Source organism: Staurois parvus, unplaced genomic scaffold (assembly GCF_062004578.1).
Source record: "Staurois parvus isolate SC_StPar_1 unplaced genomic scaffold, SC_StPar_1.0 ptg001381l, whole genome shotgun sequence".
Lineage (NCBI taxonomy): Eukaryota > Metazoa > Chordata > Amphibia > Anura > Ranidae > Staurois > Staurois parvus.
The window spans coordinates 493,722-521,423 of NW_028319177.1; the positions used below are offsets into that span (position 1 = coordinate 493,722).

General features: G+C 45.3%; 1 protein-coding gene and 1 long non-coding RNA gene across 4 annotated transcripts in view; one reads left to right on the forward strand and one right to left on the reverse strand.

The window, feature by feature from the left end:
* LOC149436291 (galectin-1-like) overlaps nucleotides 1-27,702 on the forward strand; it is a 391,735-nt gene that overhangs the window by 54,284 nt on the left and 309,749 nt on the right. The gene's annotated exons all lie outside the window — the stretch shown is intronic.
* Nucleotides 9,729-11,349, reverse strand: LOC149436295 (uncharacterized). The gene is made up of 2 exons (XR_016308312.1): nucleotides 11,182-11,349; nucleotides 9,729-10,087 (listed from the first exon to the last, which is right to left on the reverse strand). It is a non-coding gene; the product is annotated as an uncharacterized LOC149436295 (long non-coding RNA).

Sequence of the window (27,702 nt, forward strand, 5' to 3'; positions counted from 1 at the left end):
AGTAAACAAGTGGCATAGAAAGGGTAGTGGTAGGAGGATTTGGTATCTGTAGCAGTGTGGTAGTCAATAGGTGTGATATTTGCAGTAGCAGCATAGTAAGGGGTATGGTAGAACAATAGATCCTACATAGGAGTAGCAGTAGTTGTACCAGTGGGTTGGTGGTATTAGCATCTTAAGAGGAAAGGAAGTGGTGGTAGTACACTCAGTGCTACAATTACTCCTAATCACTATGCTACTGAGTAGTACCACCACTTCCTTTCCTCTTAAGATGCTACTACCACCAACCCCACTGGTACAACTACTGCTACTCCTATATTTGATTTATTCTACTACCACACCCCTTACTATGCAATACTTGGTGCTACAATTTCTCCTAACCACTATGCTACTAAGTGTTGCATAGTAAGGGCATTGGTTGCAATGGTGGTAGGAGTAGTATCAGTGAGTGTTGTAGTAGGTCCCCAGAAGGTAGGAGTAGTAGCAGTGAGTGTTGTAGGTCCCCAGAAGGTAGGAGTAGTAGCAGTGAGTGTTGTAGGTCCCCAGAAGGTAGTAGTATCAGTGTTGTAGGAGGTCCCCAGAAGGTAGTAGTATCAGTGTTGTAGGAGGTCCCCAGAAGGTAGTAGTATCAGTGTTGTAGGAGGTCCCCAGAAGGTAGTAGTATCAGTGTTGTAGGAGGTCCCCAGAAGGTAGTAGTATCAGTGTTGTAGGAGGTCCCCAGAAGGTAGGAGTAGTAGCTGTGAGTGTTGTAGGTCCCCAGAATAACTTTAAGTTGGCCAGCAAAAAAACAATTCAAGGGGTGGAGGCTGGAAGTGGTGCACAAATGGTTATAAGGAGTGAGGGCAATATGTCACTCCCAATCTTTCTCATCCTCTTGTGCCATCCGCTTAAGCACAGGTTTTAGGGTTTTATTGAAATGTTCCACCAGGCCATCCATCTGCAGATGATAGAATGTGCTCAGCTGTCTAATCTGAATTAGTTTACACCCATCATTGGGAAAACCTGTTCTAGTAAATTGGTGAAATAGAAGTAAAGCTTCAGGCCAGCAATTGGCATAATCCAGGATCACTAATATGTGCTAAAACTTTTCAGTTACATTTTTACCAATGGACCTATTTAGCTCGATTGTTGGTCAAACTTACTTTCAATTGATATGCGCCCCAAGAAGCCTAGAAAATGTGATCCTAGAGTGGTGTTCTGGTAGGTGGGACAAGATCTAAAGCATTTCTTAACTTCGGTTTTGAAGCCCGGGTAATAGAACTGGTCAGTGATATGTGCCTCTGCTTTGAAAGCCTCCAGGTATGCCCACAAAACATGTGTTTGAGAACCTACCATCTGTACAGCTGGGGCACCACCAGTTGCTCAGCAGTGTCTTCCTGAACCTTGCTAACCCAATAAAGTAAGTCTTTATTGACTACAAAATCAGGCCATATCTCATTCGCTGCTAGATTTTTAGGGTTATGCATCTGGACTGCGCCAAAACATACCTTGGACACTTCCAGTTTATGGTGGGTACGTCTACGTTTTTAGGGTCCTCCTGGCACTGGCAACCTTCCCACTTTGAGCTGGGAAAGCAGACACTTTATCATATTCAACATCGCATAGATCATCTGGGATGTTTATAACAATGTCCTCTAAATGTTGGCTCTACCCATCTGTTCAGATCCCTTCTTCCTCAGTTTCAGGTATCTGGGAACATTGCATCCCACCATCATTGGATGTACAGGATATTTTTTTACCAGTTCAGCCTCATATTCAATAGATCTATAGATGGTAGTAATGAATATGGGCACCAGTGGGTAGGTCCTTGTATCTCTGTGAATACAGGCAACCCAAAGTGTCTTTATGGGGCAGCACAGTGGCTAAATGGTTAGCACGTCCACCTGGCAGTACTCGGGGCGTTGGTTAGAATCCCAACCACGGCATCACCTGCCTGGAGTTTGCATGTTCTGCCTGTGTGGGTTTCCTCTGGGTACTCCGGTTTCCCCCCCACACTCCAAAGACATACTGGTAGGTTAATTGGCTCCTGTCTAAATTGTCCCTAGTATGTGTATGAATGTGAGTTAGGGACCTTAGATTGTACACCCCTTAAGGGTTAGGGACCTTAGATTGTACACCCCTTGTGGGTTAGGGACTGATGTGAATACATAATATGTGTAAATGGATGGCGCTCTTTAAGTACCTAAAATAATATTGGCTGAACCTCAATGACCAGGTTGTCTGCTACCACGGTCACCATACTCCCTGAGTCCAGGAGAGCTGTGACTGAAACCCAGTTGATGACTACAATGCATTCAAAGGACCCCTCTCCTAAAATGGGGTGTAGTGCTACCCTTGTAAGGGCTGCTGTGTTGTGGATAACCCTAAGCGTCCCTCCACACAGAAAACAAGAATTTCTCACACAGACTTGCAACCAAAGACAGGGACCAGCCCATGGGCTTGGGTTTTTGTTTTCTTTGGGGAATTCAACTTGGATAAGGAAATAAGAATTATGGGATTCTCAGGTTGGCTTGAATCAATGAAATGGGGGACACTTCCTTCCTATGTACGAAAGCAGATCCTGGACTGTTCTTTTCCTGAAAGCTATCAGTCATCGTGGCTCAGTAGCAGCTGCCCAGGCAAGGGATTTGCAGCGCCTCAAAACAATCACTTCACTCCTTGTAGCTATGTCCCCTTTATAGAGCAGCTCCACAGCCTGCAAGCATCACTTTCTCTCTTGGCCTCTCAGAACATCTCCTGGGACAAGGATGAAAGATTGAGCCCAGCGCTGTTTTTAGAAAGCTTGCTATGTTCAGCAGTGTTTCCCCTTGTAGATCCAAAAGTGTGCTGCTGTCCTCACACTGTCATCTTTGCTGCTCCAGACCTTAATACCATCTGCAACATTCTGCAGAATGTATCCTCCTGAGCCAGCCCGAGTCTAGCCTAGAGGCTGGCCCCCCCAGCCCTAGGGTACCTCTCTTAGCCACCGACAGTCATCTCAGCAATCCATCTTCCACATGACTCCCCTGTCAGCCTGACTCCCCCATATTTATAGGCCAGTCAACCACTCCACCAAACCTGGGATTGGCAAGACCTACCATTAATATGCAGATTGGGCCTCCACCCCTTCCTTTTTATTGTCTTCTGGAAGGTTCTATGGTCACCCAGAGTCAGGACAAGGCGATAGAGAAACAACCAGTTGAATCATCCAGCTGACCTGCAATAACCCAGCCCCAATCACATGACTCACACAACTACCATGAGTTATCCACAATGATTTTGCCTATAATATTCTACACTATTTTAATAGCACACGAGAGAGGTCTACATGACGGTGGACTGGTAAGAAATCCGGTACAACCTATGAAAGCGGAACACACCTTTCCCAGATTCTACAAACTGTGGGGAGGAAGAAGTCTGACCAGATGGGTAGAACAGACCTCCAACATTTGGAGGACATTGTTATAAAAATCTCAGACGATGACATGTGCAATGTTGAGTATGATGAAGAGTCTGCTTCCCCAGCCCAAAGTGGGAAGGTTTCCAGTGACAGGAAGATAGGTCCTGAAACTAAGCTGTGAGGGAGTGGAGAGACATCTCCTTTACAAGTTATGTTTGGGGAGGAGAGAGGAGACCATCTTTAGTCTTACCCTCCCTAAACTGGAGGTGTCCAAGGTACGTTTTTTGGCATAGTCCAGATGCATAACCCTACTCTGGCCCTGGCAAGTGAATAGATTGTAGTTATAAGTTAGGAATCCCCAAAAGCTGTAAGCAAATGAGAGATGGCCTAATGTTGCAATCAACAAAGACTTACTTTATTGGTTAGCAAGGTTGGGGGAAGACATTGTTGAGAAACTGTTGGTGTCCTAGCTGTACAGATGGTAGCTTCTCAAACTGGCACATTTTTTCTGGGGAGACCTGGGTGCTTTGAAAATTGTGGCAAGTAGCACTGACCAGGTCTATGAGCCAGGTTTGAAAACTGAAGTAAAGAAATGCCTTAGATCTTGTACCACCTACCATATAATGGCTCTAGGATCATATTTCCAAAGCTTATTGGGGCCCATAGCAATTGAAAATCAGTTTGACTCTACAAAAAATGGATTTGTTAGACCCATTAGTAAAAACCCAACTGAAGTTACCAACACATTGGCAATCCTTGATTATGCCACAATGCCCTGAAGCTACACCAGGGCCATCTTTAAGGAAAGGCAAAAGGGACAGCTGCCCTGGGCCCAGTCATTGTTGTGTGGCCCAAAACATCTGCCCCATACTTGCCAACTGTATTGGTTTACATTTCCTTGTCCCTTGAAATCTTTGTCCCAGGCTGTGTCCAATATCTCAGTGCTGTCACTTATGCTGCCCAGCTCTGTCCTATTGCCATGTACAGATGACTCACATGTGCAGACCTTGTCAGTAATCACATGTAAATAATGGCAACATTCCTATGTAGTGACATCAATGTGGCATTCACATATATATTATGCCCCTGAGGTTCCAGCCACCAACACCTCTGCTGGTGGTCAGTGTAAATGCCCCCTTACATTGGTGACCAGTGTAGAAATGTGCTGGTGTAAAATCTCCCATTACATTAGTTGTCAGTGTAAACTCTTCTTTACCTTGGTGGTCAATGCAAATTTTCAAGTACATTGGTGGCCAGTGTGAGTTTCCCTTTATATTGGTGGTAAGTGCAGACCTGACCTAATACTGGTGGTCAATGTGAATCCCCCTTACATTAGTCATCAGTTTTAATCCCCCTAACACTGGCGGTCAGTGTAGAAATGTCACCTCCCATCCCCATCCAGGACTGCCATTGATCCCATCCCACCAAAACACTGTCACTCATCCCATCTCAGCACTGCCACTTACCCCCATCCTCCCCACCACTGCTCCCATCAATTCTCCCCCCAGCACTGCCATTGATCCCAGGAGTTTTCTATTGGTGGGTCCCCTTACCTTCAGTCCTGGTGTGCAGGCTGTAAGGAGATGATGTGCTGTAACCTTCAGCAACCAATGGGTGAGATAATTAAGTGCTGTAACCTCTAACAACCATTCAGTAAGTGGTAAGGATGCATAGTAACCTCTAGCAACCAATGGGTGATCAGTAATGATGTACAGGAACCTCTAACAACCAGTGAGTGGTAATATTGTGTAGCAACCTCCATCAACCAATCCAGAATCACGTGCTGTAACCGCTAGCAACTAATCAGTGAGCTGTAATGTATGTTGTACCCTTCAGCAATTGCTGCCTGATCTGCTTCCGAGTTTAGCTGCTGTTCAGAAGAACAGCGTACCTTGATTAAAAAGTTGATTGGAGAGTGGAAAACATATAAAGAAGTGCAGAAAATGATCGGCTGCTCAGCTAAAATGATGGCAAATGCTTTAAAATGGCAACCAAAACCTGAAAGACAGCGAAAAACTACCATTGGAATGTATAGAAGAATAGCCAAAATGGGACGGACTCAGCCAACAATCAGCTCCAGGAAGATGAAAGAAGGTGTGACGTTCCCTGTGAGGACTCAGCCAACAATCAGCTCCAGGAAGATGAAAGAAGGTGTGACGTTCCCTGTGAGGACTCAGCCAACAATCAGCTCCAGGAAGATGAAAGAAGGTGTGACGTTCCCTGTGAGGACTGTTACAATTAGAAGACGCCGATGTGAAGCCAAGCTATCTGCAAGAAGTCCCCGCAAAGTCCCACTGTTGGGAAAAAGACGTGTGCTGAAGAGGTTACAATCTACCAAAGAGCACATTGACCGGCCTAAAGAGAAATGGCGCAACATTTTGTGGGCTGATGGAAGTAAGATTGTTCTTTTTGGGTCTAGTGGGCGGAGACAGTTTGTCAGACGACCCCCAAACACTGAATTCAAGCCACAGTACACTGCATGGTGGGGGGGGGGGGGGTGGTAGAGGAGAAGAAACACAAGTCAGAAGAGTTCAGAATATGACATGGGGAGGAGGGGATCAGAGGTTAGCAAAGTCTTGGAGGTACAGAATGTGGTGAGCAATTTGGCCCACCCACCTACCCTAGTGGTAGATGTACAGATATAGATTATGACCAGTAATGCACAAGTTTAGGGAATTTAGGTATGGTTAGAGAATGTACTTTTGTAACATCAGCAGATCCTTGATGGTGCGAAAAAGTAAAATTGTTGTTAATGTTTGAACTTAAGGGTCACAAATATGTATGATGGGGGGGGGGTTCATGAAGGAAGTACTTACCATGGTTTATTCCAGGTGAATAATGGTGTAAAATTACTGGAGTGTTCCCACTGAGCTGGTTATGAATAGCTGGTGGCCGGTACAGGTTGCCAAGGCGACATGACATTGGGTGGCACTGCCAAACCTAAAAGTCAAGTACAATAAAGCCAGGTCCTTAAGAATTGGTGTCTGTTCTCTCTGATAAATAACTGGCCATTGTACAATAATTGGTGGCCATGATTATGTTTAATTTCCAGTATCCCTCCACCCTACCTGGGTCATGCCCATACCCTACCTCTGCAGCTGCCACTTTTTCAGCATGTAATTGTTAGGCAACTTACACGCTGGTCTGCGGCAAACATTTACAGCATTTTTTTTGCAACCAAAAATGCAGCAAGCAGGATTCTAAAAAAGGAAAAAATAAAAACCAGAAGAGAAAACAGATCCGTGTGAGATCAGCCTTTTGCTTAAAATCTAGAGTTAAAGCTCAGGGAAGCCAAACATTTTATAAAATATTTAAAATCAGAAAGTTTTAGTCTTAATGGAAATCCAAGAAATCAGCCTATGCATGCAGGAAATGCAGCATTAGCACCCTCTTACAGGTAAGAGTAATGCAGCAAGCCTCCAGCAGGAGGGCGCTATGCAGCAGGCAGAAATGCTATCCACCACAGCAATCAATACAAAGTCAGTTTAGAGCTGAATAAGAAAAAAAAAAAAAAATTATTGATCAGGCACAAAACAGGAAAAACCTCTTCATCCACTATGGCCGTTTCACAGAGCCTGAATATGGACACGTGCCTCTTCTGTTGCTGGATTCTTCATTTCAGTGTGATGGACTTTATCTGGAGGCTTCTCAAGCCCAAGTAGGAGATCTCCTCTATGGAGAAGCGGACTGGAAAGGAGAGGGGATTTCCTGCAGGTAGTTGTATGGTGATCTTGTCCAGCTCAAACAAGAAGGAAACCTGTAAGAAAAGGTGGCAAGTCAATGACTGCTGGCTGTACAGACAATACACAACTAAAACCTTTCCAGAAGATATGTGCATGTATTCTTTGTGTTGAAGTTTTAGTGACAGAGTCCCCTAGAACAATGACTGGAGCCTTCAGATCAATAGCTGTTGGCCAGTTGAGTCTTGGTCTGCCAGCCATTCTCACCCACCCAGAGTTCCTTCAGCTTTGGCTGATTAACCTCCCATTTAATGGTACCTGTGTTTTGGGTGCCAGCTTCATGATGCCAATGAGCTTTTCACGGCTTGTAAGTGGAATTTTGACCACTGCTGTAAGTGGGGCATTCTTACCACTGGCCACCAACGTAAGGGGCCACCAATGAGTTTGATAGCAAACGCCCCCCCCCCACACACACCACAGACAAAGAACTAATATCATACCATACACCAAGCTATACCCATCACCACCCAAACTCAGCAACTAAATGCCCCCCGACATATCAATGGCCTCCTCCAGCAACACCAAACCAACCATTGCCAACATCTAGCAACCTTATACCCTCCACATTACACACACAGCAACACTACACCCATCACCATCCTCAGCCGACAACACCATACCCCATCACCATCCTCAGCCCACTACACTACACCAACCATCCCCCACAGAAGCCATTTACTCAGCTCTTGTAGCTCCCACCAGTGCTCATACATATACCTCCACCACCAACATCAAACCAGCCCGCCACCAACTTGTGTCCACAACAAGCAAACCAATACTCACCATTACCCACCATGCCCCACAGAAGCCATTCACTCAGCTCTTGCAGCTTCCACCAGTGCTCATACTCACATTATCTGCCATCCTGCTTCCTTATCAGAGACACTTGTGATCAGCTGCTCTTCTACTTCTTAGCAGACCTATATGAGGGTGGAGCCAGTCAGGAGGGAGGGATCACTCCGCCCACTGCTCCCTGGACTGACAATTGTTCCAGAACCTCATTACAGAGAATGAATGAAATGTGGATCCGCTGTGACGGAGCATGGGTCGTCCATCGTCACTCTGCTGGGATGTCACCACAAACAGCAAGGGGGCAAAAGAGGACTATCCTCAAAGTCATTTCTACACCACAAAGGGGGAGATTTCCTAACACTGGAGAGTGCAAAATCTGCTGCAGCTGTGCATGGGAGCCAATCAGCTTCTATCTTCAGCTGGATCAATGAAGCTTTGACAGGGAAACCTGGAAGCCGATTGGTTTCTATGCAGAGCTGCACCAGATTCTGGACTCTCCAGGTTTAGGAATTCAACCGCAAAGTAACAATTTACATTACATCACATGAGACCCCTGACATCACAATCATAAAAATAACAGATAAGTGAAAGCAGAAAAAAGTCCAAGTGGTCCATCAAGTCTGCTTCCTTTAAATGTATCCTTGTTTATTTATTGGTGAGTGTGTTGTCTGAGTCTAGATCCATGTTTCCCCCAAGCATGTCTGAAGCCACTTACTGCTGACTGACTCACTACCTCTGCTGGAGGTCTATTTCAACCATCAACTACCCTTTCAGGAAAATATGACTTTCTAAGATGAGTTGGGAACTTTCCTCCAGTCAGTTGGAGGTCATGTCCCGTGTTCTTCATCTTGGCTTCATACTGAAAATCCTGCCCTCCAGAAGCTTATTCCCCCTCTTGATGTACTGAAAGGTTTTGGTCATGTCCATCCTTTCCCTTCTTTCCTCCAGACTGTACATATGAAGTTCCTGCAGTCTCTCCTGATATGTTTGATCCCTCAGACCTTTCACCATTTCGGCTCTACCGGTTGGTGGACAGGTGTGTTGGTCAATGTCAGGCTCTCTCCGTGGGGGCAGACAATCGTTGTGCTAGGGCAGCACAAAACCTAAATACACCACTGGGCACAGCAGTTGTGTGGGGACGGCCTGGCACCCTTCTTAGCCCAAGCTGCCAAAGTGATGTTCATGTTCTGTCTGCTGGTGCCAACCAGCTGCAGTCTATACACTGACTGGTTGGCACCATCTTACTACAACTAGTACTACTCCTATCACTACCAATGCTATGCCATTACTACCACACTTCTGCTAGAACTACTCCTACCCCTCCTCCACCCAATGTACCTTATAGCCGCCATACCCCCTGCTACAAATATTACATTTTCTCAACACTATCCTTCCTATGCTGCCACCACTTTACTCCCCATGCTATGTAGTTACTACTACCCCTAGTCTACTACCCGTACACTGAGACTAAAGCTGCTCCAGCATCTCCTTCCCCTGCTGGGGTACTACTACATTCACTGCCACAGCTACTGTGTACCTTCTAAGGCTACATTCACACTTGAGCATTTTGTAGCTTGAAGCTCCAAAAACCTCAAATTGTTCTCTATGGTGCCCGTTTGTGTGATCAGGTGTGAACAGGCACCATAGAGAACAAATTTTATTTCCTCAAGTTTGAGCTTCAGAACTTAAAGCTACAAGCGGCTCAAGTGTGAATGCAGCCTAGAAGTAATGCAACCAACCTCCAGCAGGAGGGCGCTATTGACTACAGCAATGAATACAGAGTCAGTTTAGTGCTCAATAATAAGATTGATCAGACACAATAGAGCTCATTGGATTTTATTTGAAATGTGGATGAAATTCATTTCTAGCAAGTGATCTGAGCAAAGCACAATGTATGGCTACATGAGCAGCAAGGAGGCAGATTGGAAGGAGAAGGGTACAAGACAGGATAACATTTCTCTCCATCCATTATGGCCATTTCACAAGAGCCGGGATATGGACACGTGGGAGAGGTGGCTCCTCTATTGCAGATTCTTCACGTCAGTGTGATGGACTTTAGCTGGAGGGTTTCCAAACCCAAGTAGGAGATCTCATTTATGGGAAAGCGGACTGGAAATGTTAAAGGATTTCCTGTAGGCAATTGTATGGTGATCTTGTCTTGCTCAAACAAGAAGGAAACCTGTAAGAAAAGATGGCAGTGTCAGCTTGCTGGACTAAGGAAGGATGTGCTTATGAAGCTGCAATGTTTTAGTAACAGGGTCTGAGGACGGTCTGTCATCTAGATCAATGACTGGAGCCCTCAGATCGATAGCTTATGGCCAGTCTGAAGGAACCCTGGGTGAGAATGGCCAGCAGACCTGGACTCCAGAGGTTTCTAGGGGTACCTAGACTTGTGGCCAATTAAACTACCATTTGATGGTACCTGCCTATTTTTGGACCCCCAACACAAGTTTGTGGAGCCAGCTTCATGACACAAATTCTCACTGCCTGTAAGAGTGGCATTTTGACCACTACCAGAAATGGGGCAACACACTGAAATGGTTTTAGTAAGGGTTTCCCAGAGATCAAAAAAATTTCAATGGTTTCACTGGGGCCAGTGGTGGAGAGGCTGCTGTATGCCATGCAAGCTATACAACATCTACACTACATGCCAAATATTAGAACCATGAAAGTGCTAAAGGCTCTGTTCTACAGGATTCCCTGTCAGATGACAATCTCCCCCTTCCAGGAGCCCCAATACACACCTCTTAGCCATGGCTCAAGTGAGCCCTTGGACAAGGGTCTCATCTACCATGACTGGCTTAGGGTAAAACACGATTTAAAGTTGCAGGCCAGCCCCCCACTACTCCCCAGATTGAGACTTTACAGAGTCCATGTCAGGGATTTCCTTATCCCTATTCCCTCGTTTTCCTAAAATATTCATCCAACATGTATGACATCAATGACATGCATACACAAAATGGGTTGCAAAATGTTTTCATGTAACATTTTCCTTCTGACAACCATTAATGTTACCAACAGCAACCATTTGCTAGGTGGTATATCAATGGCAGCATGATGAAATCCATTGCATCTTCCCATGTGGAAGGGTCTCATCCTCCATTGAATGAGCTGAAGGATTGACCCATCATAGCAAAGAAAGCCTATATACCCTTTACCTAAGCCATCACTAGCTGCCTACTGCATCTTTTAGAGACTGATGTGTCCAATATGAACAGTGATGACACTTTGCCCTTTCCACCATTTTTCCTTCCCCTCCCAGTGTAGACATACCGTGGTGTCCGATCCCTTCTGGAAGGGGAAGAAGTTTTCCTTCTGCTCTTTTCCCCAGACACCGTTCACCTTTGAGTTCAAGTTTAACACGAGCCGGTCTTGACCATAGGAAAAGCGAGGATTATAGTGTAGCACATAATTCTTCACATCTGTTCCCAAGTTTATGGCAAACCTAGAAAGACAGAAAAAGCAAATATCCTGCTCAGTTCTGGTCAGATATAGTACTCGAGTCCTTCACCTGTGGTACTCGGGTGGGAGAAGTACCTCTGATTCACATACAAGGTCACAATTATGTCAGATAATATTTTTGGAGACTAAAACCGACAGTTTGCTTGAAGAACATGGGGTCCTGGTAATACTCTATGCCAAGAGTACCTAAAGTGAACCTGTAGCCTGGATATGGACAGACTTTTCTACATATTCTTAAAAAAAGAAAGTAACTAAGCTCTGAGAGAATCCCTCACTGACATTTGTAGTTGCAGCCACTGGAGAATTTCTCATGAAAGTTCACAAGAAAAACACAGTAAAGTCATTCAAGTCTGGGAGGATGTCACCAGCACACCAAGGATCACCAATATGGGTCCAAACATTTTAATGAACGATTACATAGTTACAGTGTGGCAACATATTGGAGTCTTGCAGTCACCCTTCATCAGGCATGTGTTCGGTTCCAGCCGACGGTCACTTATACACAGCCATTTTTAAAGCAGGAACGTGTGTTGGGATGGGCATGCAGAGAGGTTGAGATCAGACTTGAATGACCGTGTTCAATCCAAATAGACAGGGAGAAAGGTGATCTGGGCTAAGGTGTCACTGCTAGGAGGGGGAGCTGAGAAGTCACTACTTTGTGCCCTTTCATTCCCTCTTACCATTGGACCTCTAACTAGGTAATTAGTAGCGATGAAGCGCTTTACTGTAGATTGAGGAAAAATTACTCCACAGTGCCTGCAGCTATACAGTTTGGTGAGGTCCAGGAGGAGAGAGATAGAAGTCAGCTGGCATCTCATATGGTGAAATTGTGTCAATGTAGACACAAACATTTAAGCTAAGTTTGCTGTGAGGAACACAACGTCAGGCATTTGAGGGACCACGCATGCCGAATTCCCAGCGTGTAGGGGTCAGTAGGATGTACTGTACATGGAACACTTTCCTGCTTCTGCAAGGTAAACTTTAGGCAAATTATACAGAGAGCAGACATCTATTGTATAATAAGTAGCTGAGGATGGAACCGTGACTTACACTTCACAGTCCACCGGAATGAAGCCCTTCACCTCCACCGAGTGACCAAGTTTGAGGCTGAAGTTATTAACGGTAAAAGTCTGTATGGGAGAAATTAGAGAATTATTACTCCCTGTATAATGGGGGGGGGGTTATTACACCATTTATAGACAGGAGAGACATCTGATGGTTGCACTCAGAATAAGTTTGGGATTTCTGTGGGTGGCAGCACTTTGTGGGAGAGTGGAGGAGCTCAGACATCCCCAGCAGATCACAAATGTCTGATAACACATCAATGACATGACAATATATACATTTTCTCTAACATTCATATCATGTATGCCAGCTGCCCAGACCTTTATAAGGTATAGTCCCATCTACAGACAGCCGGATGGTGCCAAGGCCTGCCCAGCATTCATGTTTAGTAATTATGTACTTGGTGGGTACAGTATGAATTGAATTCTGGTCAGCATGTTAGTTTGTCATCATGTGTGCATCAAATATCTGATCTGTCCAGCGTATTCCCCCTACACCCTTCCCACCCCCAGCTTCCATCCTGCATGGAAAGAGTTAATATGGCACAAATGGTTTAACCCAGAGCGGATGGACATGTCACATCTCAGAACCGGACCGTTTATAACACTGCACATTAGTATAAATCACAGAGGGGAAGGCATGGATATAATGAGCCACTATGGGCAAGTGTGGAGGAGGGGAGTGTGAGCCATACCAGTATATACCCAATATTAAGACGGCCCAGCTCTGTGCCAGAAGACCAAAATACATGCATTATAACCTAAACTGAAACAAATCCACAGCCAACAACCCCACATCAAGCCACCCTATACTCACCATAACCCACATTTCTCAATGGTACACCAACTAGAACCAGAAACTATATTCCCACACCAAAATATGTCCACCCCAAGCAAACCTATATCAACCAACACACCACATTTGTTCACCTTTGCAGCTCCCACTAGTAGTGAACATATGAAGGGGGGGGGGAGAGAAAAAAAATCCCAGTATATACCCAATACTAAGAATACACAGGAAGGCAGACCCAATTCTGGGCCAGAACAACAAAACATACATCACACAATACATAAATAGATGTACAAGAACTAAAATACTGACCCACACCAACCAACTGCCCACATCAAGCAACCCTATCTCAGCATGACCCATATTCCTCAGTGGTACAGAGACAACCAGAAATATACCTACAACTTCCTACACCCAACAACAACCCATGTCCACCCCAAGCAAACCTATAACAACCACTACACCCACCACTACCTACAGAAGCCATTTGCTCAGCTCTTGCAGCTTCCACCAGTGCTCATACATATACCTCCACCACCCACATCAAACCAGCCCGACACCAACTTGTGTCCACGCCAAGCAAACCAATACTCACCACCACACTACACCCACCATCCCTCACAGAAGCCATACACTCAGCTCTTGCAGCTTCCACCAGTGCTCATACTCACAGTATCTGCCATCCTGCTTCCTTATCAGAGACACTTGTGATCAGCTGCTCTTCTACTTCTTCTTATATAGGAGGTCTGCTGAGGGTGGAGCCAGTCAGGAGGGAGGGATCACTCCGCCCACTGCTCCCTGGACTGACAATTGTTCCAGAACCACTCATTACAGAGAGTGAATGAAATGTGGATCCGCTGTGACTGAGCATGGGTCGTCCATCGTCACTCTGCTGGGATGTCACCACTCACCACAAACAGCAAGGGGGCAAAAGAGGACTATCCTCAAAGTCATTTCTACACCACAAAGGGGGAGATTTCCTAACACTGGAGAGTGCAAAATCTGCTGCAGCTGTGCATGGGAGCCAATCAGCTTCTCCCTTCAGCTGGATCAATGAAGCTTTGACAGGGAAACCTGGAAGCTGATTGGTTTCTATGCAGAGCTGCACCAGATTCTGGAATCTCCAGGTTTAGGAATTCAACCGCAAAGTAACAATTTACATTACCTGATACACATTACATCATATGAGATCATATGAGACCCCTGACATCACATGAGATGCATGACATCATATGAGACCCCTGACATCACATGAGATGCATGACATCATATGAGACCCCTGACATCACATGAGATGCATGACATCATATGAGACCCCTGACATCACATGAGATGCATGACATCATATGAGACCCCTGACATCACATGAGATGCATGACATCATATGAGACCCCTGACATCACATGAGACCTCTGACATCACATGAGATGCATGGCATCATATGAGACATAAAAGATATAATAACAAAGATAAGTGGCAATAGAAAAAGTCCAAGTGGTCCATCAAGTCTGTTTCCTTTTTAAATGCTTCCTTATTTATTTATATATTTATTATATTGGTGTGTTGTCTGAGTCTAGATCCATGTTTGCCCCAAGCATGTCTGAAGCCACTTACTGCTGACTGACTCACTACCTCTGCTGGAGGTCTATTCCAACCATCAACTACCCTTTCAGGAAAATATGACTTTCTAAGATGAGTTGGGAACTTTCCTCCAGTCAGTTGGAGGTCATGTCCCGTGTTCTTCATCTTGGCTTCATACTGAACATCCTGCCCTCCAGAACCTTATTCCCCCTCTTGATGTATTGAAAGGTTTTAGTCATGTCCATCCTTTCCCTTCTTTCCTCCAGACTGTACATATGAAGTTCCTGCAGTCTCTCCTGATATGTTTGATCCCTCAGACCTTTCACCATTTGTGTTCCCCGTCTCTGGACTCGTTCTATCTCATCAATATCTTCATGGAAGTGAGATCTCCAGAACTGGACACAGTATTCTAAATGAGGTCCAACTAAAGATCCATGTAGAGGAATCAGGACCTCCAATACATCACATGAGAGGCATGACATCCCAGAAATTGTCATTACTGATCCTAGTATGGGGGGGGGGCACGGCACAGCCAGGCGCCCCATAGTGGACGTGCTAAAATTATGATTATTATTATCCAGGATTTATGGCGCCAACAGTTTGCGCAGAGCTTTACAATATAACGGGAGACAATACAATTACAATACATTTCAGTACAGAAGGAATAGGAGGCTCCGGCTTATGGAGTTTACAATCTAAAGGAAGGGGGAGGTGATACAAAAGGTGATAGCTGCGGGGGATGATCTCGTTGGGATGAATCAGATTGGCAGAGAAGGGTGGAGGACACTGAGTGGAGGTCAGTGGAAGGTTTGGCACAGAGGGTTGGAAGACACTGAATGGAAGCCAGTGGAGGGATTGGCAGAGAGGGATGGAGGACACTGAGTGGAGGCCAGTGGAGGGATTGGCAGAGAGGGGTGGAGGACACTGAATGGAGGCCAGTGGAGGGATTGGCAGGGGGGGGGTGGAGGACACTGAATGGAAGCCAGTGGAGGGATTGGCAGAGAGGGGTGGAGGACACTAAGCAGAGGTCAGTGGAGGGATTGGCAGAGAGGGGTGGAGGACACTGAGCGGAGGTCAGTGGAGGGATTGGCAGAGAGGGGTGGAGGACACTGACTGGTGGCCAGTGGAGGGATTGGCAGAGAGGTTTGGAGGACAATGAGTAGAGGCCAGTGGAGGGATTGGCAGAGAGGGGTGGAGGACACTGAGTGGAGGTCAGTGGAGGGATTGGCAGAGAGGGATGGAGGACACTGAGTGGGGGCCAGTGGAGGGATTGGCAGAGAGGGGTGGAGGACACTTAGTGGAGGTCAGTGGAGGGATTGGCAGAGAGGGGTGGAGGACACTGAATGGAAGCCAATGGAGGGATTGGCAGAGAGGGGTGGAGGACACTGAGCGGAGGTCAGTGGAGGGATTGGCAGAGCGGGGTGGAGGACACTGAATGGAGGTTAGTGGAGGGATTGGCAGAGAGGGGTGGAGGACACTGAGAGGAGGCCAGTGGGGGGATTGGCAGAGAGGGCTGGAGGACACTGAGAGGAGGCCAGTGAGGAGATTGGCAGAGAGGGGTGGAGGACACTGAATGGAGGTCAGTGGAGGGATTGGCAGAGAGGGGTGGAGGACACTGAGTGGAGGCCAGTGGAGGGATTGGCAGAGAGGGGTGGAGGACACTGAGTGGAGGCCAGTGAAGGGATTGGCAGAGAGGGGCAGCAGTCGCTGATCGGTTCGTAAGGTGTATGAGTCTAGCAGCAGCATTCATAATAGACTGAAGGGGGGATAGCCTGTGTAATGGTAGACCAGTGAGGAGGGAGTTGCAGTAATCGAGGCGGGATAAAACCAAGGCGTGGATGAGTTGTTTTGTGGTGTCATTGGTCAGGAAGGGGCGGATTTTGGAAATGTTCTGGAGGTTGAGGAGGCAGGATTTAGCCAGTGAGTGGATGTGGTGCCCAAAGGAGAGGTCAGAGTCTAGGACTACGCCCAGCTCCCTGGCATGAGGGGAAGGACCAGAGGTTGTGCTGTTGATCTTAATGGTAAAGTCATGAGTGGAGGATTGGGGGGGAGGTAATATTACAGCTCAGTTTTTGAAAGATTGAGTTTCCGGTAGTGGTGTGACATCCATGCTGATTTGTCGCTCAGTAGATTTGTGATACGTGAGGAGATTGAGGGGTTGAGCTGGGGAGTGGAGAGATAGATCTGGGTGTCATCAGCAAAATGGAAAATGGATCTTAACCCCTTCAGCACCAGAACTCTCCTCATGGCCGGTCACACTCGTCCTGCAGGAGATACATTCCACTACAACTTGGGACATCTGTACATCTGGGTATGAGAGGTCTGTGACAACTTCAATGCAATTTACCTTCAATTTGCTTGGGGCAAACACAGATCTAGACTCAGACAAAATACTTACCAACAAATAAATAAATAAACAAGGATACATTTAAAAAAGGAAACAGACTCGATGGAGCACTTGGATTTTATTCACTTATCTTTGTTATTATATTTTTTATGTCTCATATTATGTGATCATATCCCCCCTTATGTATTATACATGGAGATCATATCCCCCCCTTATGTATTATACATGGAGATCATATCCCCCCTTATGTATTATACATGGAGATCATATCCCCCCCTTATGTATTATACATGGAGATCATATCCCCCCTTATGTATTATACATGGAGATCATATCCCCCTTATGTATTTATACATGGAGATCATATCCCCCTTATGTATTATACATGGAGATCATATCCCCTTTATGTATTATATATGGAGATCATATCCCCCCTTATGTATTATACATGGAGATCATATCCCCCCTTATGTATTATACATGGAGATCATATCCCCCCTTATGTATTATACATGGAGATCATATCCCCCCTATGTATTATACATGGAGATCATATCCCCCCATGTATTATACATGGAGATCACATCCCCCCTTATGTATTATACATGGAGATCATATCCCCCCTTATGTATTATACATGGAGATCATATCCCCCCTTATGTATTACACATGGTGATCATATCCCCCCTTCTGTATTATACATGGAGATCATATCCCCCCTTATGTATTATACATGGAGATCATATCCCCCCTATGTATTATACATGGAGATCATATCCCCCCATGTATTATACATGGAGATCACATCCCCCCTTATGTATTATACATGGAGATCATATCCCCCCTTATGTATTATACATGGAGATCACATCCCCCCTTATGTATTATACATGGAGATCATATCCCCCCCTTATGTATTATACATGAAGATCATATCCCCCCTTATGTATTATACATGGTGATCATATCCCCCCTTATGTATTATACATGGAGATCATATCCCCCCTTATGTATTATACATGGAGATCATATCCCCCCTTATGTATTATACATGGAGATCATATCCCCCCTTATGTATTATACATGGAGATCATATCCCCCCTTATGTATTATACATGGAGATCACATCCCCCCTTATGTATTATACATGGAGATCATATCCCCCTTATGTATTATACATGGAGATCATATCCCCCCTTATGTATTATACATGGAGATCATATCCCCCCCCTTATGTATTATACATGGAGATCATATCCCCCCCTTATGTATTATACATGGAGATCATATCCCCCCTTCTGTATTATACATGGAGATCATATCCCCCCTTATGTATTATACATGGAGATCATATCCCCCCTATGTATTATACATGGAGATCATATCCCCCCATGTATTATACATGGAGATCACATCCCCCCTTATGTATTATACATGGAGATCATATCCCCCCTTATGTATTATACATGGAGATCACATCCCCCCTTATGTATTATACATGGAGATCATATCCCCCCCTTATGTATTATACATGGAGATCATATCCCCCCTTATGTATTATACATGGTGATCATATCCCCCCTTATGTATTATACATGGAGATCATATCCCCCCTTATGTATTATACATGGAGATCATATCCCCCCTTATGTATTATACATGGAGATCATATCCCCCCTTATGTTTTATACATGGAGATCATATCCCCCCTTATGTATTATACATGGAGATCATATCCCCCCTTATGTATTATACATGGAGATCACATCCCCCCTTATGTATTATACATGGAGATCATATCCCCCTTATGTATTATACATGGAGATCATATCCCCCCTTATGTATTATACATGGAGATCATATCCCCCCCCTTATGTATTATACATGGAGATCATATCCCCCCCTTATGTATTATACATGGAGATCATATCCCCCTTATGTATTATACATGGAGATCGTATCCCCCCTTATGTATTATACATGGAGATAATACCCCCACTTATGTATTATACATGGAGATCATATCCCCCCTTATGTATTATACATGGAGATCATATCCCCCCTTCTGTATTATACATGGAGATCAAACCCACCCCCCCCTTATGTATTTATACATGGGGGTCAGGTCCCCCCCCCCTTAATCTCCTCTTCTCAGTAGAGAATACATTCAGTTCCTCTAATCTCTCCTCATAGCTGAGCTCCTCCATGCCTCGTATCAGTTTGGATCCCTTCTCTGTACGTCCTCTTTTTGTGAATTGGTGCCCAAAACTAAACTGCATATTCTAAATGAGGTGTTACTAATGATTTGCACTTTGGGGGGGAAGGGGGGGAAATCTCTCTGGAGTCTATACTTTTTTTTTTTTTTGTACAAGAGGATTTTGCTTTTTTTAGAACTCGCAGCTTGCATGCAATTATTAAGCTCATGATCTGTCGGAAGCCCCAGATCCTTCTCCACCATTGACCCCCCCAGTTGTACCCCCCTAGTATGTATGATGCATATTCTTATCCCCCAAGTGCAGAACATTACATTTATCAACATTAACCCTCATTGGCCCCATTGGCCCCCATTTACACAGAGCATTGAGGTCGGATGTAAGTTGGAGACATCCTGGAAGGACGTTATTCCCCGGCACAGCTTGGTGTCATCTGCAAAGACTGGAACGGGATTTAAGTTCAGGCCCATTATCATTTATAAATATATTAAAAAGGAAGGGTCCCAACACTGAGCCTTGGGGTACCCCACTAATAATCCTGAGCCTTGGGGTACCCCACTAATAACACTGAGCCTCGGGGTACCCCTCTAATAACACTGAGCCTTGGGGTACCCCACTAATAACACTGAGCCTTGGGGAACCCCACTAATAACCCTGAGCCTTGGGGTACCCCACTAATAACACTGAGCCTCGGGGTACCCCTCTAATAACACTGAGCCTTGGGGTACCCCACTAATAACCCTGAGCCTTGGTGTACCCCACTAATAACCCTGAGCCTTGGGGAACCCCACTAACACTGAGCCTTGGAGTACCCCACTAATAACCCTGAGCCTTGGGGTACCCCTCTAATAACCCTGAGCCTTGGGGAACCCCACTAACACTGAGCCTTGGGGTACCCCACTAATAACCCTGAGCCTTGGGGTACCCCACTAATAACCCTAGACCAGAGTATGAATTAACCACTACTCCCTGAATACGATCTTTTAGCCAGTTTTCTACCATTTACATACGGATTTTTCCAGCCCGTAGACATGACCTTACACAGTGTCTTTGACATTGGCTGAACCTCAATGACCAGGTTGTCCTCTAGTTGAGAATCACAATGCATTCAAAGGACCCCTGACTGGAAATGGGGTGTGCAGTACAGTCTTGCTGGGCAAAGAGAGAAAGCCTGCAAAGAGCCCCACATCAGGAATAGCTGGTTGAGTACAACACACAAGAACCTATACGGAAATAGTTGCAATACTGTCAAGGAAATATGAACCAGTAAGCATGTGAAAGATGAATCTCACTGCTTTAGGTAAAAGTCAATCACAGGCTCTTATGCCACATCTCAGGGATCAATGAGCAGCCTAGGGTGGCCAGTGAATGGTAGATGGTGGCACCAGATCTGCATGGCACACACAAGCTGGAGCCAAGCAGCTGGACTAGAAAAGAGCCTCCGCTAATAGGGGAGTGCTACCTGGGGGCAGCCAAAGCTCAGCTCTGCCTATTGACTAGATGGCAAAGAGAGCCCAGCCGTGGAGAGCACACACAGTTTGTGTTGCCTAAGGGTGTGAATAATTTGCTTAGTGGTTTCAGTGATGAAAATGGGCATATTTTGGAGATGTTACAGAGGTGAAGTTGACAAGGTCTGCACAGTGATTGGATTTGGGGCTGAAAGGACAGGTCAGAGTACAGAAGTACATCTAGTACCCTGGCATGAGAGGGAAGGACTGATAATTAGATTATTGATCTTGAGGGGGAAGGGAACAGTCAGGAGGGAATATTATGAGCTCAGTTTTAGAAAGATTGAGTGTGAGGAAGTGGTAGGACATCCATGCCGATATGTCAGTTAATAAGTTAGCAATGCAAGAGGAGACTGAAGGTGTAAGGAGTAGAGAGATAGATTTGAGTGTCAGAGATGGCACTGGAAGCCATGGGAGTTTATCAAGTGACCAAGGGAGGAGGTGTAGATAGAGAAGAGGAGGAGAGGTCCATGGACAGAACCTTGAGAGACCTACAGAAAGGAAGTGGTGGAGGAAACAGTAAAAAAAAGGCAGACAACAAAGTGCTGCGATGGGTAAGAAGAGAATCAGGAGAGGTCAGAGTCTTGAAGACCAAAAAAGTGGAGGTTGAGCAAATGGTCAACAGTATGATAGGCCACAGAGATGTAGGAGTATGGAGTAGTGGCCATTGGTTTCAGCAGTGAGTTTTAGTAGAACAGTTTCAGTGAAGTGTAGCAAGCAAAACCCAGACTGAGGGGTCAAGGTGATTGTTGTCAGTGAGGAAGGAGTTCAGACAGTTGTGGACAACACATTCGTAAAGTTGAGGTAAACGGGAGCAATGAGATGGTTTTTAGTTTAAGGCTCGTGGGGTCTGAAAGTATGGGGGTGATCAGCACATGTTTAAAGAGGGGAAGATGCCACTGCAGAGTTAGAGATTGAAGTAGTAAGTGAGCATATGATAGAAAGGATTGCTGTAGTTGTGAGGGAATGGGTCAAGCCAACAGTAGTAGCAAGGTCAAAGTGGAGAGCGTTGAGGGTGGTTTTGTTCAGGATATGTTGAGTGGGATCAATATCGGTGCAGTGGAGATGTCCCCACAAAATGCCTCCATCTTGTTTTCGAAGCAATCTCGTGAGCAGCAAGTTACTGGGTGGAGGTGGAGAAAGTACAGCGTTGAGACGAGGACTGGATGATAGTATTAAAGAGCGTGACAAAGTAGGCTTGTCTGGCAAATGGGCAGAAGGCATATTATTTTAAGAAGGCAGATTTCTATAGAGAAAATACTTGCTGGGATCTGGTTTTACTCCACAATCACTCCAGGGCACGGCTATGTCTCTTCAGATTTCTGGTGTCATCTGTCTGCCGATGTTGTAATGGTCAGGGCCTGATAACTAGTGAGAGGAGCAAGTGAATCCAGTGTTTGAGAGAACTGTTTAATCCAGCACTGATTTGATAAAGCCCACCTCCTGCAATCCAGCTGACCCCCCCCCAATTACCACAATAAGTACAGCAGCTCTCCTCATTTGGAACACAGTTTGCATATAGAATTTGTCATTCCAATCTCTGCGACTCACTTTAAATGGCAATAGTGTGGTCATGGAAATACTTTGACCAGGGACTTAATGTCACTTTTTTGGGGAAAACAACAAGAAAAGTCAAACAATTAAAACAAATCAGTGAGAATTCAGCCTTTTTTACTTAATGGTTAAAGCTTGCGGGAACCAGACATTTTTAAAACTATTTAATAATCAGAAAGTCTTGGCCTTACTGGACATCCATGAAATCAGCCTACACATGCAGGAAAAGCAGCATTAGCACCCTCTTGGTTACTGCGTGCCTTTTGAAAGTAATGCAACAAATGTCCAGCAGGAGGGCGCTATGCAGCAGGCAGGGATGCTATCCACCACAGCAATCAATACAAAGTCAGTTTAGAGCTGAATAAACAATGATCAGACACAATACAGCTCATTGGAGTTTATTTGAAATGTGGATGAAATTCATTTCTAGTAAATGATCTGAGCAAAAACACAAGGTCTGTCTATATGAGCAGCAAGGATGCAGATTGTAGGGAGGGGTGTTACAAAACCAGAAAAACCCCTTCATCCACTATGGCCACCACAGAGCCTGGATATGAACACGTGGGACAGGCGGCTCCTCCATTTCTGGATTCTTCATTTTATTGTGATGGACTTGAGCTGGAGGTGTCTCACGGCCAAGTAGGAGATCTCCTTTGTGGAGAAGCGGACTGGAAATGTGAAAGGATTTCCTGTAGGTAATTGTATGGTGATCTTGTCTAGTGCAAACTGGAAGCAAGCCTGTAAGAGAGGTAACAGTGTCAACTTTCTAGACAAAAGAAAAAACCCACCAATGAGTGCTGGCCATAGAGAACATCACCAAAATACTTCAACTAAATTTTATTACATAAGATATATGCATGTATTCTTTATGTGTTGCATTTAATTAATGGATAGTAAAAAAAAAACAGAAGGATGCACTTCCATTGCAATTTTATGGACAATCTGTCACCTAAACAAATGACTGGAGCCCTCAGGAGATCAATAGCTGTTGGCCAGTTTGGAGTCCTGATCTGCCAGCCAGTCTCACACAGGGTTCCTTCAGAGGCTTCTAGGGGTTCCTGGAGCTTTGGCTGATTAACCTCCAATTTGATAGAGTGCTTATTTTGGGGCCCAACACCACTTGGTGGGGCCAGCTTCATGACACAGATTAACTTTTTCACTGCTGAAAGTGGAGCATTTTGACCACCGGCCACCAATGTAAGGGGCATTGCCCCCACTCACTGCCAATGAGCTGGTTTTGGACGGGGTTCCCCAAAGACATAACTATGCCCCAGAGAAACCCTTGAGATTTTTGAAAGGCTGCTGTATGCCACAGATATAGCATCTACACTACAGGCCAATGGTTAGCATTGGGAAAGTGCTGTGACTCAACTGCACTGGGGCTCTGGCATTGAATCCTAGGGAGCAGGGCTTAACATTTGATGTGTTTATCAAAGGGAAAGTTATGCCTCAGTTATCAATACTGAGATGTGCAGATCACCATGAACAAACCATATCTGCAAAGAATCCAAATCTTGTACTTTCTAAAATGTTAAACAGTATCCCCCTTCCAGGGGTGCCAAATACACATTTGTCCTGATAAAGGCCCCATCTGCCACTGTCCCAGCCATGGCTCCAATTCATACATGTCCATGGACAAGGGGCCCATCTACCATGACAGACTTGGGTAAATGAGAGCCATTATTCTGGGGCAGTTATTTTATTCTACCCCATATAAAATTAAGGCTTGTCACAGTTTGAGGAATTCTGCCCCCAGAAATGAATTTAGATGAACAGAGCATTCATCAGCAGTAATATCCATTCCCTACATCTCCCTCACACTCTGGTATTTTCTCTGTATCCTCAACCTGGCACACATGCATGTCTCTCCATAAACAGAAAATACCAGAGTAGTAGTATGATGCCAATGATCTTATGTTCCCAGCCCCCCCCCCCCCCCCACTACTCCCCAGATTCAGCCTTTACAGGGGACTTTCCATGTCAGGGATTACTGTATCCCCATTCCCTCTTCCTATTATCACAAAACATTTTCAAACCACCACATTTAAAACCAAAAAGGTTTTAAAAATGTGATTGCAAAATTCTCAGCCATTAATCTGAGCAACCAAAACCATTTGCTAGGAATTATATCATAGGCCACAATGGCAGCATGATGGAATCTATTGGACATTCCCATCTTTCATGGAATGAGCTGAAGGGGCAAACATAGCAGAGTCTATATACACTGGACTTAAGCCATCACTGGCTGCCTACTGCATCTTTCAGAGATGTGTCCAATATGAACACTGACGCCTCTTGGCAGCATCCAACATGCCCCTCCCAGTGTAGACATACCATGGTGTCAGATCCCTCCTGGAAGGGGAAGAAACTTTCCCTCTGCTCTTCTCCCCAGACATTGTCCACCATTGAGTTCATAACTATCATGAGCTGGACTCCTTCATGGTCAAATCGAGGACTAAAGTGTAGCACAAGATTCTTCTCATCTGTTCCCAAGATGATGGCAAACCTAGAAAGACAGAAACCAATATTCTACTCAGCTGACCTTGTCAGATATAGTACTCAAGTCATTCACCAGTGGTACTCCCATGGGAGTCAGAGGTACTTCAGTCTCCAAAAATATTAGCCAATTACTAATTGGGAGGCAGAACACTAAAGGTTTGCTTGTATAACATGGGGCCCTGCTAATACATCTCTATACCAAAAGTACCTAAAGTAAACCTGTAGCCTGGATATAAACATACGGATGTCTAGATATTGAGTGACAAATAAACTTTGAGACAAGCCCTCACTGATATTTGTAGTTGCAGCCACTGTGGAACAATTCATCCTGAATATTTGCAAGAGAAACAGTGAAGTGATTCAGGTCTGGTCTAAGCACTCTGCGATTTCATGCTACTAGTGTGGGAGGAAGGGTGATCCAAGCTGCAAGTCAATGCTGTGGAAGGGAGAAGGGTGAATTGGGCCAAGGAGTCACCACTAGGCGGGAGAGCTGATCACATTAAAGCTGAGCTACTGAGTCCCTGCAAGAAGGAAGAGCCGAGAAGTCACTACTATGTTCCCTTTCACTCCCTGTTGCCATTCCTGAGGTGTTGGACCTTTAACTAGGTATGCAGTAGGGACAAAGTGCTTTCTGCTATTAATTTTGAGGATGAATTCCTCCGCAGTGCCTGCAGCTATAAAGTTTATTGGAGTCCAGGAGAAAAAAAAAAGTGTAGCAGAACGCATGTCAGTTATTTCATATGATGCAATTTTGTAACAATGCAGAAACCCAAATGATTGGGCTAAACATGCTCTGAGCCAAACAATCTGTCAGGTATATGAAGGACCGAGCATACCAAAACCCCAGCGAGGGGGGGATCAGTAGGATGTTCTGTACACAGAGCACACTTTTCTACTTTTGCAAGTTAAACTTTTTGCAAATTATTCTACAGAGAAAATATATAATAAATAGCTGAGGGGAGAAACATGACTTACTCTTTACAGTCCAATGGAATGAAGCCCTCCACCTCCACGGAGTGACCAGGTTTGAGGCTGATGCTATTGAAGGTAACAGTCTGTATGGGAGGAGAGAATTATTACACCGATTATAGACAGAAGAGATCTCATGGTTGCAGCTACTGAACTCAGAATAAATATAGGATTTGAGGGTCGCAGCACTTTGTTGAGAGATTTGTGGAGAATGGAGGGAGCACAGACTACCCCGGCCGATCACAAATGTATTCTAAGGACTTCACAATATAAACATTTTCTATTATAAATGTTCATGTCATGTATGGCGGCTGCCCAGAGCTTTATACAAGTTATAGTCCCATCTACAGACAGCCGGATGGTGCCAATTACTGACCGGCACAAGGCCTGCCCAGCATTCATGTTTAGTAATGTACTTGGTACAGGGGCGGACTGACCATTTGGAAACTCGGGCACTGCCTGAGGGTCAGTAGGGGGCCCCATGATATGCCCCTGGTACCTTTTTCATAGGCTTGAGTTTGGGCAAGAACACAGGGGCCCCATGATCCCCTATTGCCCAGGGGCCCCATGAGTTGTCAGTCCACCCCTGACTTGGTATGTACAGTATGAATTGATTTCTAGTCAGCATGTTTGTCAAGAGTACATCAAAATGTCTGATGGGTCTGGCACAAGGCCTGCCCAGCATTCATGTTTAGTAATTATGTTCTTGGTGTGTATAGTAAGAATTGAATTCTGGTCAGCATGTTTGTTATGTGTTCATAAAATATCTGATCTGTCTGGAGTATCCCCCCTACCCCCTTCCCACCCCACATAGAAAAAAAGTTAATGATCTGGAACAATGGGTGAACCCCCAGAAGATGGACATCTCAGATCAGGACCGTTATATTTATAAAGCCAAACAGAATATAATCACAAAATACAGAGACATGAAAATAAGGAGTCACTAAGAGCAAAGAATCGTGTATATGGAGCAGCTGCTAAAAACACAAGTTTAGGAGCTTCTGGCTTTTTTTGGCCAAAAGCTCCTAAACTCAACTCCATAAAAGCCTATGTATCCCCTGTACTGTACACACAGGCTTTTAGCAGAGTTCAGGAGCTGTCACAGTTAGACAAAGTTATCCTCCCTCTCCCGAACACAGAAGAACCACATTCAGGTTAGGAACATTTTGATCACCGGCCACAGGAAAACAAAACAGCAAAATCACAATACCTTAGTTGCTACATTTTCCTGCAGTCAGGGTAAGCGGATATACATGGAGCCTAAATCTGTAAAGGAAATAATCCATACCAGTATATACCCAATATTAAGAAAATCCAGGAAGGCCGACCCAGCTCTGTGCCAGGACAGGAAAACGCATTCAGCACACCCTAAATAGTAAAAGAAAAAAACAAAACTACACAAACAAGATCATAACCTACACCAATCTATACCCATCACCACCCAAACTTAGCAACTAAATGCCCCCCTGACATATCAATGGCCTCCTCCAGCAACACCATACCAACCACTGCCAACATCCCAACCACTGCCAACATCCCAACCACTGCCAACATCCAGCAACCTTATAACCTCCACTTTCCTCAGCCCCCAACACTACGCCCGTCGCCGCCCTCAGCCCCCAACACTACGCCCGTCGCCGCCCTCAGCCCCCAACACTATGCCCGTCGCCGCCATCAGCCCCCAACACTATGCCCGTCGCAGCCCTCAGCCCCCAACACTACGCCCGTCGCAGCCCTCAGCCCCCAACACTACGCCCGTCACCGCCCTCAGCCCCCAACACTACGCCCGTCACCGCCCTCAGCCCCC